The sequence below is a fragment of the Schistocerca piceifrons genome, chromosome X (genome assembly GCF_021461385.2).
Source record: "Schistocerca piceifrons isolate TAMUIC-IGC-003096 chromosome X, iqSchPice1.1, whole genome shotgun sequence".
NCBI classification, from domain to species: Eukaryota; Metazoa; Arthropoda; class Insecta; order Orthoptera; family Acrididae; genus Schistocerca; species Schistocerca piceifrons.
Genome location: NC_060149.1, coordinates 837836543 through 837859590, shown reverse-complemented (window position 1 = coordinate 837859590; position 23048 = coordinate 837836543). Strand labels below are relative to the sequence as shown.

At 42.4% G+C, this 23048-nt stretch overlaps 1 non-coding gene across 1 annotated transcript; it reads left to right on the top strand.

Annotated features, from left to right (window-relative positions):
* The first annotated feature begins 21188 nt into the window (after positions 1-21188).
* On the top strand, positions 21189-21262 carry Trnat-ugu. Its single transcript has one exon. It is a non-coding gene; the product is annotated as a tRNA-Thr (tRNA).
* Positions 21263-23048: the final 1786 nt, after the last annotated feature.

Sequence of the window (23048 nt, the reverse complement as noted above, 5' to 3'; positions counted from 1 at the left end):
CCTAAATTATCCTAGGGACAAACACACACACCCATGCCCGAGGGAGGACTCGAACCTCCGCCGGGACCAGCAGCACAGTCCATGACTGCAGCGCCTAGACCGCTCGGCTAATCCCGCGGGGCCTTAAATCATCATTTCGCACAGGATAGCTGCAGAATTCAAGTTTCAGTCAGTACGAAATTACAACCAAATGAAAATAAGTGAAATATTCAACAAAAGTTTTGCCAAATGAAGTGTGAAAAACTCTGGTTGTCTTATTTGTTCGACTGATATAACCTTGAGACTAGCAAACGGTGTCAGTTGAGACCCAAAGCTATATTTTGACTTAAAATCAACGGTTATACTTAATGACACTTTTTCTTGTTGTCAGATACGCTTGTTACCTCATGTCTCTTGTGCTGGTTACATAATTAAGTGAAAAAGAGAAAAGTAATATTTATTTTTACTGTGTGGCGTCTCTGTTGAACCCAGTTGGTAGCCGGCATTATAAAAAGGTTTCTTCTTCAGGATATGATTTTACTTCGGTAAATTGGCAATAATGATGAAAATAATAAGCGTTTCAGTATGTCCGTTGTTGCGAGCATTAACACTCATTGTTCTCTTTGGTATTAACATACCCCTTCAGCTGTATTTAGTCCTTTACCTTTAGATCCCTATCGCTTTAGTAGCGCTAAAAACCACATCATGTGGTGGCATATAACTAAAACTTTAGAGGCAAAAAGCTCGGAACCTTGTATTCAACATTTGTTGTTCGTCAGAGAAGACAGCATTCCCTGTTCACGATTGAGTATAGACGAGAGAAACAGACCCGTCTTCCACACTGAATTGAATTCGGCTGTTTTATTTCATTATATACCTCCTTTTAGAGATGTTTTGTTCTGACGGACAACGAATATTGTGTACAAAGTTCTGATCTTGTTAGCTCTAATGATTTAGTCATGTGTTCACGTGAAAATGTGGCTTTTAGTGCCACGAAACTAGCAGATATCTAAAAATAAAGGACTGAAGACAGCTGTAGCGATTTATTAATACCCAAGATGATTAGCTGTGGTTGCCCTACCTACAAGGTTGTCTGCAGTGTTTGTTGTTTTGTCTCACTTCGTTTAGTTTATTATTCGACATTGATCTGAGAAGTTACAAGTGATATTTGTGTTAGTGAAATAAAAATGGTATACTAACCAAAATTATCTAAATAACCCGGAGAATCTTAATGACATAACTTCTATGATACAGAATGGCAGTGAGAGTGAAGAACTAAATAGTGACAATGAATCAGAATCATCAGAAAATAAGAATTTATTAGAGGTAGAAGAAGGAATAAATATAAAACAGCAAGCAGTGTTGACGACGAAGATATTGTTAATATAACAACTGATAAAAATTATGTAAGTAAAAATGGAATATCTTGGCCTAGAAATCCACCAAAAGCTACGCGTCGAAAAGTTCATAATGTAACAGATACTTACAGGAGCATCTAGTAGAACCGAATCAATAAGTGATGCTTTCAGGTTGTTCTTCATTTGACAGTATTTAAAAAAAATTCTTGTGGGCTGTACCAATAAAAAGGCACAGGCATATTATGGGGAATGGAATGCAAGATATCCAGAAAAACAGAAACAGTGGTTTCCCATCAATGTTGATGAAATCTGCGCATTTTTAGGTGTTCTGATAACTACGGGTGTCCTGAAAGCTAAAGAGGAGTCTACAGAGTTGTTGTGGAACACAGATCCTATGTATAAAAGAGATACTTTCCTTGCTTCTGTGTCCTCAACTCGATTTCAGCAGTTATCTACGTTTATCAGATATGACGACATAACTACAAGAAACGAAAGCAGAAAGAATGCAAACTCGCTACTGTCGGAGATATCTTCACATTGTTTATCAACCACTGCATGTCTAATTACAATCTGCATTCAGATATTACAATAGACGAATAATTTGTTTCTTTTCGAGGGCGTTGTCCGTTTGTTGTTTTTATATGAAGTCAGAACCTACCAAGCACGGTAAAAATATGGGCTCTGGTTGATGCCGAATCAAATTATGCGCTGATCTTACAAATGTATACTGAATAAGAAGAGGAATACCCTAGGAAACAAATCAAGGACAAAGAGTAGTCAGGGTCTAATTACCTGTCTTAGACGAGGTTATGGCATCATCACTTTTTTTACTTTTTTTTACATCTCTTCCACTTTCAATTGATCTTTACAAGAGAAATTTGAGTCTATGTGAAATTACAAGGCAGAATAAGCAAGAAGTACCTAAAGCTTTTGTTGCCTAATTCTATAAATAAAGTAATGTCGTCTGTATTTATCTTTAATAATGAAGTTACGTTGGTGTCCTATCTCGCGAAGAATAATCGTGAGTTTGCTTAGCGCCAAGCTTCATGATACGAATGTAGGAGGTGATACTGAAAGCTATAAGGCACATGTCATTTTGCTTTATAACACCACCAAAGGGTATGTCGGTACAGTGGACAAGACGGTCAGTGAATAAATATTCTATGTAAAGGACCATAAGAAAATGGCCTCGCGTTTTATTCCTCAACATTGTCAACATAGGTTGTGTGACAAAAAATCAGCATCTTCCATCAAATTCTTCGCATCTAAGGAGAAATTTATGCTGAAACTTGGCAAGGAGTTAATCACACCTCACTTCCAGCGACTACTTGACACATAAGTCTTACGAAGATGATAATAACTGCAACGAAAAATCTTGTTCCAGCGAGGGGGATATGGAAAGAGAAGATGGTGAACCTCGTGCTAAATGCCAGCTATCAAAATTGATCCAGTGTCAGCCGTGTCCAAGAACGTTTGGCAGTAAACGTAGTGTATACTGTGAGATGAGCAAAAAATGTACGTGCAGCGGCTGTCTCTTTCCAGCATTACGTTTCGTGATTTACATTAGGGCTTACGACTTTTCCGGATTGCTTGGTCTGCATCTTGCACACAAGCGTAATTTTATAAGCGTAGGTGTTCCACTTCTTTCAGTTATGTTCCCATTTACTCATTTTCATTTCGCCTCTTTTTAAGTAGTGTAACGTTTTCTAGAATTGACAGCAGCAGTATTGTAGCTGAAATTGTTTAAATGCGTTATAGTAACAAACTGAGGTATATTTGTAATCCACATAAAGCTTTTTAATACATTTTGCATTAATTTCTATTCGAAAATACTATTATTTCGTTAGATTTCATTTAACACCTCTTGGTAGTTGCTGTTGATCCTGGAACTTGGTAGTCCGAAAGTTAATCACCAGATAATGTTTTTAAAGATGATAATCCTCCAAACAATTACACAACGCTCAAAATGAAAATGTACTGTTCATCATTGGCATACCGCTGCAACGACTGTCTCTTTCCACCGTTACGTTTCGTGGCTGACATTAGGGCTTACGACATTTCCGGTTTGCCTTGGACCGCATCTTGCACAAACGCGTAATTTTATAAGCGTAAGTGTTCCATTTTCAAAGTACACCAAATCACTGCGACAGATCATTCGTTTCGTTTCAGAATCTATTATTTCGTCACACAATATAGTTTGGTTTGTCAAATATAGTGATCATTCTTCTCCTTGGAGTGTACCCTGATGTTGTGACATGTTTAACAGAAAACGAACACTTCAGTAGCAGCGGACGAGCAGTCTTCTTGCGCCCAGCTATAGCATCGAAATAGAGCTGACGCGCAGCCTCATGACCATTAAAAATTGAACATTTTGCTTTGTACACAAATTTAGGTCATACCTATCATCCGGTGTACCGTGTAGCAGAACAGCAACAGCAACATGTCTGTAGTCAACTGCTCGTCCAATTATCACTGTGATTCTGTTGAAACATTTCTCAGTCGAAGGAAACTGTTCGAGACTGATAACAGTCATGTTATGATAAGTAGCTGCTTAACGATGTAAATAGTCTTCTTACTTATGTGACGACGTAGTATGGACAGAACTTCAAACGACTGCAGAAGGCAGATGGCCACATGGTGGACATGAAGGTACAAGGTCCGTATTTGTGAGGAATGAGGTTCAAACCCAATCAGTCCTTCTTCACCTAGGTTTCTAATAGTTTCCCTCAATCGCACCAGGGAAATACCGGGGAATCTCCATGTAAAGTTGGGGAAACTGCACTTAATTTTTTGTATTGTTGATATTTATTTCTCGGTTCTATATCGCATTACACAACCCAACAGATACATATATTCATTACACAATCCAATGGTTTACCTCAACAAATCAGGGAGTACTACCGTATGGTTAATTACAACAGATAAATCCAGTTCAGGTTCACGTAACACGGCTTAACACGTTCGCGGTTTTAACCAGCCTTAGTCAATGAGTCACATTCTGCCTTAAGCCAACAGCAAATAAATATTCGCTACGCCAAAATCCACGAGCATACCTCTGAAATGCTCGACATAGCGTGACAGTAGTCATTACTTTCGATCCAACGATGACAAAATTGCTGCTCAACTATAACTCAGGCAAATATGGCAATCTATCGGTCTTACAAAGCAGAATGATTATCGTCTATCAGTCCAAGATTTCCGTATTTCTGACGCGATGAAAATTGCGTGAACTCCTCCTGTATGTCTAAAGTCAAGACATTCATTACGTTCATTAATTCAAATAGAAGACACACTTGACCGATTTATTAACGAATGCATTCGTGAAGATAGTGTTCATCCTTTTATGATGATTATATTCTCTTTGGAGTATTGACCTTTCAACATGATAATGTGCGTTGAAACATGATTGGAAGGTGCAGCAAACGAGTGATACTATACGATCACGACTTGAACAACACTATGTGATAAAAAAATGAGGCATCCAGAGGACATGGTCGGATGACAGTATAATTTCGTACACGCCACGACATAGGCGTGTAAGTAACTGAGTAGAGGGGTTGTACTCTATGACACGTAGAACGACCACCAAACTACGTTAGTGTGGTTCGTGTCTAGGGTTGTTACCAAATGTGGTAGGGTGTATAAGGAGGGTGAATAACGTCAAATTGTGACTGATCACTGTGAAGGACACGGAGGCGTCCCGTACACTTATGAGACAGCGTTATCAGCAAAGTTGGAAATGGGCGTGATTGTGAGTCTCTATTTCGCCGCCTGGTCGAACCGTGCAATATACACATCTCTGGCATACGTATGTCACAGTGGCCTGATGTTGAAGAGCAAGGAAACATGAAGTCAGGCCCACTCTGCGTCAAGATTCCGATCGACAACGTCTGATCACCATACGGTAGGATTGTCGTATTGTGCACCAAGCACATCATAACCCTTCCACATCCGCGCCTCTCATCCGAGAACGAATAATGGACTCCCTGCAACATTCTGTCATCGCGAACCAATGTTCTGAGATTAGCAGCAGCAAGACTAGCGAATTACTGTTGGGTTGGGTTGTTTGGGGGAAGAGACCAAATGGCGAGGTCATCGGTCTCATCGGATTAGGGAAGGACGGGGAAGGAAGGCGGCCGTGCCCTTTCAAAGGAACAATCCAGGCATTTGCCTGGAGCGATTTAGGGAAATCACGGAAACCTAAATCAGGATGGCCCGACGCGGGATTGAACCGTCGTCCTCCCGAATGCAGGTCCAGTGTGCTAACCATTGCGCCACCTCGCTCGGTACGAATTACTGTCCCGTGCGCAGTAGCTGTTAACACAAAAACACTAACGGCAGTGTTCGGATGATACAGTGTCCGGGAAGAATGGACTGTTGATGAATGTCGTCACCTTGTTTTCAGCGATGAGCCGTAGTTCTGTGCTACTACGGATAACTGTCCTCTGCGAGTATGGCGACGAGCTGGAGAGGCACAACAGTGGCCATGGTGTTGCGAGCCAACGGATATGACTTCAGCTCAAAGCTGGTAGTAATTGAGGGATGTCTGACGGTACAATGGTACGTCACGGACATCCTGCGTCCTCCCATGCGACAGCACAGCGTCAATAACAAAACGCTCGTCCTTACGTGACACCTGTTTTTATGACCTGTCTGGATGATGTTGAGGTACTGCTGTGGCCAGCAAGATCTTCTGTCCCCAATACAACATGTGTGGGACCAGCTTCGACGTCAACTTCATTCCAGTGCCAGTATCCTGGATATTAAGTACCAATTACTACACTAGTGGGCCAACTTGCCTCAGAAGAGGATAAAACAGTTTAATGACAGGGTGCAACGTCATAGTGACAAGTGGGGTCATAATGTCAAGTTCTTCGTAAATGTGCCTCTGTTTTGTAATCACTGAAATCCCGTTATATACCCTCTCAATCCGTGAAATTTCATTTACGAGGGTGAGTGAAATGAAAACGTTAAATATTTTTTAAATATTATTTATTGTGCAGAAGTGGTACAAAGCTGTATCACTTTTCAACATAATCTCCCCACGCTCAATGCAAGTCGTCTAGCGCTTATAAAGTGCATAAAGTCCTGTAGAAAAGAATTCTTTTGGTAGTCTGCGCAACCGCTCATGCACCGCGTGGCGTACCTCCTCATCAGAATGGAACTTCTTTCCTCCTATTGCGTCTCTGAGTGGTCCAAACATACGGTAATCACTTGGGGCAAGGTCTGGCGAGTATGGTGAATGCGGAAGACACTCAAAATGCAGGTGTGTGATTGTTGAAACTGTTGTACGGGCAGTGTGGGTCTTGCATTGTCATGTTGCAAAAGTACACCTGCTGACAGCAGTTCACGTCGCTTTGATTTGATTTGCAGGCAGCAGATGATTTTTTAGATCTGTGTATGATGCACTGGTGACAGTGTCCCTCTAGGCATGTAATGCTCCAAAATGACTCCTTTTTCGTCCCAAAAGAGTGTCAGCATAACTTTCCCTGTTGATGGTTCTCTTCGAAACTTCTTTGGTTTTGTGATGAGGAATGGGGCCATTCCTTGCTCGCTCTCTTCGTTTCCGGTTGGTGGCGGCGAACCCAGGTTTCGTACCCAGTAACTATTCTTGCAAGGAAGCCATCACCTTCTCGTTCAAAGCGCCGAAGAAGTTCTTCACAAGCGTCAACACGTCATTCTCTCATTTCAGGAGACAGCTGCCGTGGCACCTGTCTTGCAGACACTTTATGAAACAGGAGCACATCATGCACAATGTGATACAAATGGCTCTGAGCACTATGGGACTTAACAGCTGAGGTCATCAGTCCCCTAGAATTTAGAACTACTTAAACCTAACTAACCTAAGGACATCACACACATCCATGCCCGAGGCAGGATTCGAACCTGCAACCATAGTGGTCTTGCGGTTCCAGACTGAAGCGCCTAGAACCGCTCGGCCACTCCGGCCGGCCCACAATATGGTGTGCTGACCCATGACTAATCTGTAAACATGCTGCAATGTCATTCAGTGTCACTCGGCGGTTTTTCTTCACTATGGCTTCAATTGCTGCAATGTTCTGTGGTGTCACAACTTGTTGTGCCTGACCTGGACGATGAGCATCTTCCACTGAAGTCACACCATTTGCAAACTTCCTACTCCATTCGTAGACTTGCTGCTGTGACAAACATGGATCACCGTACTGAACCTTCATTCGTCGATGAATTTAAATAGGTTTCACACCTTCACTACGTAAAAACCGAATAACAGAACGCTGTTCTTCCCTGGTGCAAGTCGCAAGTGAGGCGGCCATCTTTATACTGATACTGCGACGGTATGTGTGCATCTGCACTATGCTGCCACCTACAGGCCATTCTGCACGCTGTTTGTAGCACGCTTACCAGCTTACAGGATAACGGCGCGAAATTTTAATTTGTTATTACAAATTTAAGATTTTCGTTTGACTCACCATCGTAATTTCCTCCTGTCTTTCTGGGTGTTCAGTTTTTTGCCAGGAAGTGTACGACGATGGACCTCAAAATTCTCATGTTGATAACCCAAAAGAGCATCCGTATTTTGACTTCTCGTTACGTCTCCGCTATATGAGTTCTGCTTCAACAGTTGCATGAAGTAATAGAGACGACATAGTGTGAGATATCTGTGAAGATTTCTGAGCACCTGAGTCAGTCACTTCTGTCGAGCCTGGGCGATGTTCGTGTGGCAGACGGTGTCCGGTAAATTGCACCCAGTGAAATTTGCACCCAGTGAAATATGCTCGCAGAAAAGTTCGAGGAAGGGTCCATTAATCCCCCGGTCCCAACTCCGCGACTTCCCTGGCAGGTAGAGGAGCCGAGGGCCCGCCCCCGCCCGCACTAATCCGTCAGTGGAGCAGGTAGGGGCCCCGGTAAGGCGCCGGCGACCACATATCACACACTCGACGTGTCGCCGGGCCAGTCGGGCTCTGAATGGACGCCCTTACGTGGTGTGCTGATGAAGAGCATCGGAGATGCTCGAACAAGAACTGTGATTTCAAACTTTTTACAATCGGAAGTGATTATTTTTTTATTATTACTTTCAATCTGATCGAATAGAAATTCTTTTTTTTACTTGTGGCAAGATTTTGAGAAAACACAATTGAAAACATTAAAACCGAAATACAAATACGGATTTTAAAAATCGTGTCTCTTCTACTCGACAAAGCATACTTTAAAATACAATATGGTATTTACTCGTGGGCCAACATACGGCATATGTGCCGTGTGTAAGATGCGTTGTCACTCTAACGGAAAGGCCAACAAAGTTTCGAAGGTTGTCCAAGGATATTTTCCGAGTATTTTGGTATAAGGGACCCGTGGTCTCCTGTGTTTTCCAGAAGTGTTAGTTATATGTTAACACTGCTACAGAACAGTATGGTAAGATTTACTGATAAAAAATGGGTAATATGCATTTCGTCTATGGGTTCACTGAATGCAATAGAAAAACAACACGAACAAGGTATAATGACCTCTTCCCGCAGCTACGGCAACCCCATAACAGTAGGTTTGTATCTATACGTAGACGCCCACTAATAGTCGGTCGGAGTGGCCGAGCGGTTCTAGGCGCTACAGTCTGGAACCGCGCCACCGCTTGGTCGCAGATTCGAATCCTGCCTCGGGCATGGATGTGTGTGATGTTCTTAGGTTAGTTAGGTTCAAGTAGTTCTAAGTTCTAGGGGACTGATGACCTCAGAAATTAAGTCCCATAGTGCTCAGAGTCATTTGATTTTTTGAACCAACGCCCACTAATAGCCGCATCTTTTGATGTTATTAAGTTTTGGTGATTGCATATTACAGGTTCTTTTCATTATTGTGAAACTATTTTAACAGAAACAGACATAATTTTGGTAGCAATGTCAATTAAGTCATAATTACATTATTACTTTGTAACGAACCATCGGTGGTTCTAACAAAATACTCAGAAAACATCCCTGAACAAAAATTGAAATGTTGTCGGTGAAGTCCTGGTTCAACCTATACAGGTGATACGAGTTGAACGTGCCTCTTCTCCCATTCATAGCGCTAGGAGTGTCCGACCTCTAAATGTAACTTAAAGACATGGAAACAATAATAATAACTGTACAACTACGTCCACACTGTGCAAACAACTAAAAGCCCATGGCATAGGGGACTTCCCATCGTACCACTTATTAAGGTTCAAATGGTTCAAAGCACTATGGGACTTAACAATTGAGGTCATCAGTCCCCTAGACGTACAACTACTTAAACCTAACCAACCTAAGGACATCACGCACATCCATGCCGGAGGCAGGATTCGAACCAGCGACCGTAGACTGAAGCGCCTAGAACCGCTCAGCCCCAGCGGCCGGCACTTATTAAGGTTTCTTATCGTCCCATTCTCGTATGGCGCATGGAAAGAACGGTTGCTGAAACGCCTCAGTGTGCTCTGTAATAAGTCTCAACCGTCCTCGATATCCATACGGGACTGATACGTCGGGGGCTGTAGTATTCCTAGATCCATCACTTACAACTTGTTCTTGAAACTTATTAACTAAGCTTTCTCAGGATAAACTGCCTCTCGTTGAATATGCCTTGGTTGTCCTATTTGGTACCAGCCCCAGACGCTTGAGCAGAATTCTAGGACGCGTCACATGAATGCTTTGTATGCAATCTCATTTGCATACTGATCGCATTTCCATAGTATCCTACCATTGTATCGAAGTCTGTCCCTGTTTTACCGACGTCGGAGTCTATGCGATCGTTCCATTTCATATTCCTCCGAAGCGTTTCATCCAGCTATTCTTATGAGCTGACCGATTCTAATTGTGATTCGTTCATATAGTAGCCATAGGACGACACGTTGTTTTAGCTCTGTGAAGTGAACAATTTTACAGTTCTGAACATTTAAAGCAAGTTGTCAATACTTTCACCAGTTTTAAGTCTTATCAAGACCCAACCGAATCTTTGTGCAGTTTCTTTTCAGATAGTATCTCAGTATAGATAACAACATCATCTGTGAAAAGTCTCAGGTACTAAAATTTTGTCCGAAAGATCATTACTGTAACAAATTAACAATAGGGGCCCCAGCACATTTGCATGGAGCATATTCGAAATTATTTCTACGTCTGTAGGTGACTCTCCACTCTTCATCCAAGATAATTCGCTCCATCTTAAAAAAAATCTCAAAACTCATCCCCGTCACAAATTTCACTTGATAAGCTATACGATCGTACTCTTGATAGTAACCGTAGATGTGGTACGGAGTCAAATGTTTTTCAGAAGTGGCGAAATAATCCATGTACCCGACAACCTTGATACATGGTTTTCAGAAGGACATATGGAAAAGCTATGTGTTCGGTGTCACGATTTCGATGTTTTCGGAATCCATGCTGTTTGGCATGGAGGAGATCCACATTATGTTTGAAGGCAGAATACACTCTAAGTGAGGAAAAAGTAACGACACATCACAAAGAAATTATCCGAACGGGATGGAAATCAGTTGATGTGACGTAGATGTACAGAGAAACAAATGATGATAGTTTCAGAAAAATTGGATGATTTATTCAAGAGAAAGAGCTTTACAACTTGTACAAGTCAATAGCACGTTGGTCCACCTCTGGCCCTTATGCAAGCAGTTATTCGGCTTGGCATTGATTGAAAGAGTAGCTGCGTGTCCTCCTGAGGGATATCGTGCCAAATTCTGTCCAATTGGCAAGTTAGATCGTCAGAAACCCGTACTGGTTGGAGCGTCCTGCCCATAATGCTGCAAACGTTCTCATCTGGGAGACATCCGGCGATCTTGCTGGCCAATGTGGGATTTGGCAAGCACGAAAATAAGCAGAAGAAACTCTCGCCGTGTGCACGCGGACATTATGTTGCTGAAATGTAACTCCAAGATGGTGGCCGGGAATCTAATTGACTCGAGTAGAGTTGTCTTTACTGATGAGTCCTGCTTCGAACTGAGCTCCGATGACCAGCAAAGACGTGTCTGGAGACGCCCCACGCAGCGGTGCGATACCAACTTGACTGTCGCCCACCATACAGCCCGACAACCAGGAGTGATGATCTGGGGTGTCATTTCTTTTAACAGCAGGAGTCCTTTGGTTGTCGTCCGCAGCAGCCTTACAGCATAGCGGAACGTCGACGATATTCTATGCCGTATGTTGTTGTCCTCCATGGGAAGCCATCCTGGGCTTACAGTTCAGCAAGATGTTACCCGCGAGAGTTTCTACTGCTTGTCTTCATGCTTGCCAGACTCTACCTTAGTCAGTAAAGTTGTCGGGTCTCTTCTCATTTGAGAACGTTTGTAGAAATATGGGCAGGGCCCTGTAACCAGCTCGGCATTTTGACCATCTAACGCACCAGTGGGACAGAATTTGGTATGATATCACTCAGGAGACATCCAACAACTCTGTGTGTCAATGCCAAGTCGAATAACTGCTTGCATAAGGCCCAAAAGAAGACGAACGCGTTATTCGCTTGCTACGTTTTTGAATAAATCATCCAGTTTTTCTGAAACTGTAATCATTTTTTTTGTCTGTATACCGTGACGTCCGTTGTGTTGCTGTATTGTAAGGCGCCACTTATACCGTTTGTATATGTATACGTGTATGTCGTCATTGTCGACTCGTCTTTCCCTCGTCGATATCAGAGCATGAGAAATGTTCATGTGAGTGTTTACCTATTTGCTGTCGACAACACACAGCTACACGGCCACGGTATCACCTGATTCCGGAGTAGCTAGCTTAATATAGTATAAAGATAGTGGGTTTCGATGCTGCGTTATTTAAGTGTGATATTATTCTTCACTTAACCTTTAAGACTTTAAGAACCAGCTACTGTTAATCAGGCCCAAAACTCGACTTGTAGCGAGAGTACTTGCGATCACTCTGTCACAATATTAATAATACGTAAGGCTCTACACCACTATAAGAAAAATCACTGTTCATGAAATAACAAAATATACGAAAACTTCTTTATATTTTTCCTTTTTATTTAATCAAATGCTTTAAAATGTTTATTTCACGCCCACAAATCATGAAACGTGTGCATGAAAAATAGTGCACTGCTTCTGCTGATAACCACGTATGAGCTTTTGGGTTGCTAGGCTACTTCGATCAACAGGATTTATATTTGATTTTGAAAATGATCTTTCTATCCAAATTTACGTCCTCCACAATGGCTCATGAAAAAAGCAAACTATCGACGGCGCGAAAGCAGTCTTGGTACCGTGACACACTCGCGACACTTACTAGCCTGTCACGAAATTGACCTGCATACATCTACAGCCAATTTCAAGGTCATAATTCGCCCTACACGATTTTGTGCAATTGAACTTCGTCCAATCAATTATTTCTGGAATCGTAATCTTTGATCTCGACACTGACCGTCCATAAAAGCACAATTAACACTCTTTAATTTATCTCATTCGGCGAGGTCCGTAATTTCTCACGTGAAGATAGCGATTTCTTTCAATATTTCTTTGCGTCTTTATTTCACGTCATTCTTCAATTATTTCTGGTCGTTAACCAAGATAAACGTACAGTAAAAATACTTTTTAATACCCTACTATAGGTTCTCTTGCCAAGTTTCAGTATTTACATTGTTACATATTTCATTGTTTCTTGGTTTTCAGATTAGTTCAAATAGGTATTTATTAACAGGTATTTTTACTTTGTCTTCTGATAATATAACGAAAAAAGTTCATTTATTCTCATTAGTTTTTTTTTTTTTTCGTTGTCGTGGTCAATTGCATTTCCCACTTAAACATAGAGTACTAATTGTCTTTAGACGGTTGTCTTGGTTTGCTTCCTCTTATTATTCCAGTACTTTATACATGCTATTCCAGAATCAGGTGATACCGTGGCCGTGTAATAATGTGTTGTCGACAGCAGACAGGTCAACACTAACATAAACATTTCTCATGCTCTGATAACGACGAGGGAAAGAAGAGACGACATACACGTATACATATACAAACGGAATACGTGGCGCCTTACAATACAACAACACAACGGACGTCACGGTATATCTGTACATGTACGTCACGTCTACCGGCTTCCGTCCAATTCGGATCATTTCTTCATGGTGCGTCGTAATTTTTTTTTTTAGGACATATATTCTAAGATTCTAAGACAAATGGATTTAAAGGATTTTGGACGTAGTTGGTTCACTTCTGATACGCTTCTTGTATATGGGTGTGACCTGCGCTTTCTTCCAACCATTGGGCACCGTTTTTTGCTCAAGGGATCTATGACAGCTTATGATTAAATTGGTACTAACAGAGACGGATATCAGGTATAGAATATGATATGGATTTCATCGGGTGCTGAAACTTTGTTAAATTTTAGCGGTTTCAGCTGTTTCTCAGTACCAATGTCACTAATATCTGTATCACTTCTCCTTGCAGTAGTGCAAGAGTTATGAAGGAGCAATACTCCTCGGTAATTCTGCATCACTGCCGTTATGCTAAATGGAACATATATGATAATTATAAAATTGTATACTATGTACGATACACTAGTGAAACAGAGTATACATCACAACTTACGTAACAAAAGAACAAAAACATTTTAAGGCGAAAAAACGATTTCTCATATTAGGACAGATAATGCATTGTAGTGCTACCGACGACAGTGCCACTAAAGGGGAATTACTACATCCGGTTTTCCAAAATCTCTTTACCAAAGAAAATGAAGTAAATAGTCCAGCCTTCGAATCAAGAACTGCTGCCCACATGAGCAACATAGAAGTATACATCATCAGTGTAGTGAAACAACTCAAACCACTTAATAAACGAAGGTCTTCTGGTCCAGAATGCATACCAGTTGGGTTCCTCTCACAATATGCTGATGTATAGCTCCATATCTGGCGATCATATACACCCGATCGCTCGACTTAAGATCCGTACCAAAAAACGGAAAACTTGCAGAGGTTACACCAACACTCAAGAAAAGAAATGGGAGTAGTCCGCTTAGTTACAAACCCATGCTACGGATTTTGGAACACAATTATACTGTGTTCGAACATTATGAATTATCTGACACGTAGTCAGCACGGATTCAGTACAACTGTTCTTGTGAAACACAAGATACATGATTTAGATGAAATATTGGCATGGTGCGAAAAGTGAAAAACGTTGCCATAAATTAAGTGAAGTGTGATGTCATATACACGAGCGCTAAAAGCAATCAGTTAAATTTCGGTTAGACGAGAAATCGCACAAATCGAAAGGCTGTCAGTTCAACTAAGTATCTAGGAGTAATAGTTACGAATGACTTGAATTGGAATGAACACATAGATAACGTTATAGGGAAGACAAACCATAGACTGCGTTTTATTTTCAGAACAGAAAATGCAACAGGTCTATTTAAGAGACTGCCTACATTACGGTTGTCAGTTCTGCGAAAGAGTACTGCTATTTGGTATGGGTTCCTTACCAGATAGGATTGAGGGAGGACATTGAAAAAGCTCAAAGAAGGGAGGCTCGTTTTGTCTTATCGCGAACTAGAGGAGAGATTGTCACGGATATGATACCTGAGCTGTGATGGCAGTCATCGAAACAAAAGCATTCTTCGTTGCGGCGAGATCTTTTCACAAAATATCAGTCGCCAGTTTCCTCCCACAACTGCGAAAATCTTTTGTTGAAGCCCACCTACATAGGGAGGAATGATCATCGTAATTAAATAAAAGAAATCAGCATTCGTACGGAAGTACTAAGATGTTCGTCTTCTCCGCGCTCTTTTCGAGAGTGGGATGGTAGAGAAATACTGTGAAGGTGGTTAGATAAACTCTCTGCCAGACAGTTAAATGTGAATTACAGAGCAGACATGTCGATGTAGATGTAGGTATGCATAATAAAATAAGGAAAAGAAGGATATAAACTATAAAACAAATAGAACCATTGTGATATTCTTCTGTGTCAGAGAATATCGCAGAGCGTTATGTAGACAATTTGTCTCGCTCTTGCTGTTCAACCGGCAGTAGGACACTTTGTTCACTTTCGTGATTTGTATGGCGGCGTCGACGCGGCTAGGTCAGGGCCACGCAGCACCCCACTGCGACCCGAGGGAGCTGTCGAGCGAGTACTGGGGTTCAGGTAGGCTGTGACCAAGTGAGCAGGTAGTTTCCTGGCGAACTGGTTGCAAATTTCACACATTTGTGGTTGTGTGCAATTTTCAGTGGGTTGCAAGATCGAAACCAGCAAATGATAGTAATAATGTGACTCAGCGATCTGTTTAAGTACTTTGAACACTGAAACCACAGTTTAATTACACGTACTCATACCTCAGTATTCCTAACTCTCTTCTTGAATGGCTACAACGAGTTTTTCACCATTAACATTAGCATGTGTCCCTTTTTGCAGAGTACTAGAAACGACACTAGTATGAAGTCTTTTCAAATGACTCTCAGCACTATGGGACGTAACTTCTAAGGTCATCAGTCCCCTAGAACTTAGGACTACTTAAACTTAACTAAACGAAAGACATCACACACACCCATGCCCGAGGCATGATTCGAACCTGCGACCGTAGGGGTCGCGTGATTCCAGACTGTACCGCCTAGAGCCGATCGGCCACCCTGGCCAGCCAAGTCTTTTCAATTTAATAACATTTTGATAACTAATCGCTTTTAATCTAAATTTCTTCCAGTAATACTCCTATCACTAAGAACAACAGTACCAAATAATCAGCGTTGTACAGCGTGAGGCAAAAGTCTTGATACATCCTTGTAAAAGACGGACTGTGTGAGATTGGCGATCCTTTACAAAAGCTGGAAATTTAGCGTGGAGTTCGATGCGAGACGCCTATAATAGTTTCCGCAACGAAACTTTGCCTCGAAACCTGGCAGAAAATCCAAAGGGATTCTGGTCGTATGTGAAGTATGTTAGCGGCAAAAAAAAATCAATGCCTTGTCTGCGAGATAACAACGGAGATACTATCGAAGTCAGTGTTGCCAAAGCAGAGTTACTAAACACAGCCTTCCGTAATGCCTTCACAAAAGAAGATGAAGGAAATATTCCAGAATTCGAATCGAGAACAGCTGCCAACATGAGTAACGTAGAAGTAAATATCGTCGGAGTAGTGAAGCAACTCAAATCACTTACTACAAGCAAGCCTTCTGGGCCAAACTGTATACCAATTAGGTTCCTTTCCGAGTACGCTGATGCATTAGCTCCATACTTAACAATCATATACAACCGTTCGCTCGATGAAAGATCCGTACCCAAAGACTGGAATGTTGCACAGGTCACAACAATATTCAAGAAAGGTAGCAGGAGTAATCCACTAAATTACAGGCCCATATCGTTAACGTCTATATGCAGCAGGATTTTAGAACATATATTGTGTTCGAACATTATGAATTACCTCGTATGAAACGGTCTATCGACACACAGTCAACAAGGGTTTAGAAAACATCGTTCCTGTGAAACACAACTAGCTCTTTATTCACATGAAGTGCTGAGTGCTATTGACAAGGGATTTCAGATCGATTTCATATTCCTGGATTTCCGGCAGGCTTTTGACACTGTACCACACAAGCGGCTCGTAGTATAATTGCGTGCTTATGGAATATCGTCTCAGTTATGTGACTGGATTTGCGATTTCCTCTCAGAGAGGTCACAGTTCGTAGTAATTGACGGGAAGTCATCGAGTAAAACAGAAGTAATTTCTGGCGTTCCCCAAGGTAGTGTTATAGGCCCTTTGCTGTTCCTTATTTATATAAACGATTTGGGAGACAATCTGAGCAACCGTCTTCGATTGTTTGCAGCTGACGCTGTCGTTTATCGACTAATACAGTCACCAGACGATCAAAACAAACTGCAAAATGATTTAGAAAAAATATCTGAATGGCGCGAAAAGTGGCAGTTGACCCTAAATAACGAAAAGTGTGAGGCCATCCACATGAGCGCTAAAAAGAACTCGTTGAAATTCGGTTACACGATAAATCAGTCTCATCTAAAAGCCGTAAATTCATTTAAATACCTAGGTATTACAATTACGAACAACTTAAATTGGAAGAAACACATAGAAAATGTTGTGGGGAAGGATAACCAAACACTGCGTTTTATTGGCAGGGCACTTAGAAAATGTAACATACCGCCAACACTACGGTTGTCCGTCCGCTTTTAGAATACTGCTGCGCGGTGCGGGATCCTTACCAGATAGGACTGACGGAGTACACCGAAAAAGTTCAAAGAAAGGCAGCACGTTTTGTATTACCGCGAAATATGGGAGAGAGTGTCACAGAAATGATACAGGATTTGGTCTGGAAATCATTAAAAGAAAGGCGTTTTTCGTTGCGACGGAATCTTCTCACGAAATTCCAATCACCAACTTTCTCCTCCGAATGCGAAAATATTTTGTTGACACCGACCTACACAGGGAGGAATGATCACCACGATAAAATAAGAGAAATAAGAGCTAGCTCGGAAAGATACAGGTGTTCATTCTTTTCGCGCGCTATACGAGATTGGAATAATAGAGAATTGTGAAGGTGATTCCATGAACCCTCTGCCAGGCACTTAAATGTGATTTGCAGAGTATCCATGTAGATGTAGATGTAGAATCATAATGGGGTGTCTGTAGGTGGTGGCGCAGCTTACAGGAGTGACAGAGGCGGCCATCTTGAAGTCCGCCATCTTGAATTTGGGTTACGCGTTTCAAATGGTAAGTGGCTCATATTGAACATCATTTTAACTGCCCCTTCCCAGGAATACGCATGTGAAATCTTATTTAAGATATCTTAATTTTTGTAGGAATTAGACCTGTTGAAGTCTGTAATTGCATGGAGGTTATCAGTCAGCGTTCAATCCTGCGTGTTTGCACACACACCAATTGCACCTGTACAAGTCACAGTTGCAACACCATCTCTAGGAGGATGACCCTGATTGACGACTGGAATTTGCAGAATGGGCTCTAAATCAGTGTAATAGGAATCCAAACTTCACACGACAGGTGTTGTTAAGTGACAATGCTAATTTTTATGTGCGAGGAGAAGTCAACAAACAGAATCATCATTACTGGTCAGATGCAAACTCCTCGTGGGTGGATCATTTAAAGGTGCTGGTGTTGAAAAAGTGATGGTTTGGTGAGGGATTTGGAGCACAAGAATCGTGGAGCCGATGTTTATTGACGGAACCTTGAAGGGGTGGTATCTTAACATGCTCTGTGATTATGTGCTTTCAGTGCTGTTGAATCCTCAGCATGATTTCGCAGCCTTCTTCCAACAAGGCGATGCATCTCCACACGATGCTACTGAAGTCAGACAGTTTCAAAAATGGTTCAAATGGCTCTGAGCACTATGGGACTTAACTTCTAAGGTCATCAGACCCCTGGAACTTAGAACTACTTAAACCTAACTAACCTAAGGACATCACACACATCCATGCCCGAGGCAGGATTCGAACCTGCGACCGTAGCGGTCGCGCGGTTCCGGACTGTAGCGCCTAGAACCGCTCGTTCACCACGGCCGGCCAACCAGTTTGCAAGTCACTGGATAGATAGGAGGTGTCCTATCGAATCGCCACCACGGTCTCCTGGCCTTACAACTCTTTTATCTGTGGGGACATCTGAAATCAATTGTGTTTGAGGTAAAAATCAACAATATAGCCCATATTTGCTGGCGTATTGAGAAGGCGTGTGCCACTGTTGACCCAGAGATCCTGCGACGTGTGCAGCAGGACTGGCAGAAAAGACTCCGATTGTGTGTCTAGAGCAGTGGTCATATTAAGCATATGCTGTAACGCCGAATCTGACAAGTGTCCCAGACTTAAACAGGTCATAACTCCTACACAAATAAACATATCTTAACACAGATTTCGCATGTGTATTCCTGAGAAAGAGGCAGTTCAAGATGATCTGCCACCTGACCACCTTCCCATTTGAAACAAATAAAACAAAACAAAGATGGAAGATTTCAAGATGGTCGCCCCTGTCGTCATAGTTTCTCTAAGTTGCGCCCCCATCTACGGACACCCCATACCAGACGCCATAATGACACCGTTCAACATTTATAGGGGTGTATCCAGACTTTTGCCTAACCTGGTGTAATATCTTTCAGTACCCATTACAGAAAAAGGGAAGTGAGCCATGACACATAGAAATGAACAGTGCTTTCGCAGTACTGTATACTGGAAGTCGTTGAAGGTGTTAAAAACATGAAACGCCGGCAGCGTGACACACAAAGTACTGAGCTGCTAAACAACAGTCTCGCACTTGCAGAACTGGGAACATGAAGCTCTCGCAATTTTTTGTGAAGATGAAAACGAAGAAAGAGTAGAGATCATCGTCCCATCGAGGGTGAGGTCATTAGGACCGACGAAACACAAGCCCAAAATTCTCAAGGATGGAAAAGCAAGTAGCCGCGTCCTTTCAGAGAACCCATTCCGTCATTTTTCTTAAGCGATTTAGGGAACCACAGAAAATTTAAATCAAGATGACCATATGTAGACTTGAAAAGCCAGCTTCATAAACGAGCTATCAGAAATGCAGCATTGATGAGTATATGGAAGAGTAATTTGACATTTCAAGAACCGCAATTTGGAATTACAGGACTGAAAGCCGGAATTCAAGATACTCCTAGTTGTTGACAACGACTGTGTAATAAGATTAATAACATCTCTAGAGAAACCAGTAGTAAAGTACGTCGTCGATGTAGTCATCGTCGTCTCACGTTATGGTATTAGGCATCTACGAGTACTTGTTCCCTCTTCACAAAGCATACGTTCATCAAGTTTTATTTTAGATAACATGCTAAAGTTTCTGTTAACAAGCTATAATAATGATCCGGTGGATAACGATGGAAGTTTTGTAAGGCTATTCGCGCATGATGCTGCTGTCTATAGGAAGTTTGCAACGCCCGGAGATAGTAGTTAATTAAAGGACAATGCAACGCCTGACAGTAGGCCTTAAACGTAAGTAACACTAACGTGTATCTCACAAATAGGAGAAGATATAAATTACTGTCCGGTTACATTACTGCCGATGAAACACTGTAAACATTAACAAATGCGAAATACCTAGGACTAACCGTCTGGAGGTTTACAAAACAACTACTCAATCGATTCTTGAATATTGTTCATCAGTCTGCGATTGTTACGAGGTTATATTTAACAGCGGATATATAGAAGATCCTACGAAGGTGGCACGGTTTGTCACAGTTTCGAAGCTACTGTTAAGAGTTTTACGTAGATTCTCAACAAAAGCAGGTACTACAAGTCAGGCGTTCTGCATGACGAGGAGGATTATATTTAATAGCGGATATATAGAAGATCCTACGAAGGTGGCACGGTTTGTCACAGTTTCGAAGCTACTGTTAGAGTTTTACGTAGATTCTCAACACAAGCAGGTACTACAAGTCAAGTGTTCTGCATGACGGAGAGGATTACTGTTGAAATTATACGTACGTCATGACTGGATTTAGGCAAAATATTACTTTCTCCCACACGCGTCTCGCGAACTGACGATGATGACCAAATCAAAGAAATTATAGGTCATGCGGAGGTTTATTGACGATCATCCTTCCCTCGCGCCATTGGCAGGCTGAACAGAGATGAGATGAAAGGATATGATGGGAGAGGCAAACACTAACTCTGCAACGCATAAAAGATGGAGGAAGAGTCCACTAATCCCCAACCTGAAATCCGCAACTTATCCTTCACGGAGAAGACAGCAGCCATTCACCTTCGTCTGTGCGAATGCGCACAGGTTGCCCAAACTCTTACGGGAATCGCCAAAGCGTGCGCGAGTAATGAGTGGGTGGGCAAATGTCTATAAGGTACAATACATATGTAGAATTGTGGACAGTTGGGAATGTGAGTCTCACGGGAAGCGTGCAAGGGATAAGTCCCTGCAGTCGCGCTATTCATCTGTATCCTCGGTGGCTCAGATGGATAGAGTGTCTGCCATGTAAGCAGGTGATCCCGGGTTCGAGTCCCGGTCGGGGCACACGTATTCAGCTGTCCACATCGAGGTATATCAACAACACCTGTCGGCAGCTGAGGTTGTCAGTTAGTCATCATTTATTCCAGGGAAAAGCTGCACGGTCATCAACAGTAACTGTTCTTTCGAGAACAAGTTACTGTCTTCGTATCTATAGTATATATTCCGGCATAAGAGCCTCTGGGGTTTGGAGAAACCTTTATGAATCCGCTCACCTTAAAATTTACGTGTGACCTCTACATTCGCTTAAACAGTGTCGGTTGACAAGCAAACCAGAGAGATACGAGAACAAAATTGTGCAAGAGCAAAATGTTGAAATCCACATATTGCACTTATCGAACTGTGTTTTGTCCCCGATTCTAAATGTTATCGAAAGCTTAAAAATGTCTCCCGAATAAAAGTACTTATAACTGAGGATCGTTATTATTATATGCTTCCTTTTCCACACACATTAAAAAAAGTTTTGCATCACCTCAGTTCCGAGAGTTCCGGAACCTGTACAGAAAATTGGAATAGAGATCAACATAAACATCATTTCCGCTCTTTTTATTGCTCATGAAAATCACACATTGCATGTTGTACAACCATACAGTGAGACCTTCAAAGGTGGTGGTCCAGATTGCTGTACACACCGGTATAGCACGTCCTCTTGCATTGATGCATGCCTGTATTCGTCGTAGCATACTATCCACAAGTTCATCAAGGCACTGTTGGTCCCTCTTCTCAACAGCGATTCGGCGTAGGTGCCTCAGAGTGGTTGGTGGGTCACGTCGTCCATAAACAGCCCTTTTCAGTCTGTCCCAGGCATGTGCGACGGCCTTCATGTCTGGAGAACATGCTGGCCACTATAGTCGAGCGATGTCGTTATCCTGAAGGAAGTCACTGACAAGATCTGCAAGATGGCGGCGCGAATTGTCGTCCATCCAGACGAATGCCTCGCCAATATGCTGCCGGTATGGTTGCACTACTGGTCGCAGAATGGCATTAACGTATCGTACTGCCATTACGGAGCCTTCCATCACCACCAGCGGCGTACGTCGGCCCCATATAATGCCACCCCAAAACGGCAGGGAACCTCTACTTTGCTGCACTCGCTGGACAATGTGTCTAAGGCTTTCACCCGGACCGAGTTGCCTCCAAACACTTCTCCAACGATTGTCTGCTTGAAGGCATATGCGACAATCATCTGTGAAGAGAACGTGATGCCTATCCTGAGCGGTCTGTTCGACATGTTGTTGTTCCCATCTGTACCGCGATGCATACTGTCGTGGTTGCAAAGATGGAACTCGCCTTGGACGTCGGGAGTGAAGTTGCGCATCATGTAGCCTATTTCGCACAGTTTGAGTCGTAACACGACGTCCTGTGGCTGCACGAAGAGCATTATTCAACGTGGTGGCGTTGCTGTCAGGGTTCCTCCGAGCCATAATCCGTAAGGAGCGCTCATCCACTGCAGTTGTAGCCCTTGGCGGCCTGAGGAAGGCATATCATCGACAGTTCCTGTCTCTCTGTATCTCCTACACGTCCGAACAACATCGCTTTGGTTCACTCCTAGACGCCTGGACACTTCCCTTGTTGAGAGCCCTTCCTGGCACAAAGTAATAATACGGATGTGATCGAACTGCGGCATTTACCGTCTAGGCATGGTTGAACTACATACAACACGAACCGTATACCTTCTTCCTGGTGGAATGCCTGGAACTGATCGGCTGTCGGATCCCCTCCGTCTAGTAGGCGCTGCTCATGCATGGTTGTTTACGTCTTTGGGCAGGCTTAGTGACATCTCTGAATAGTC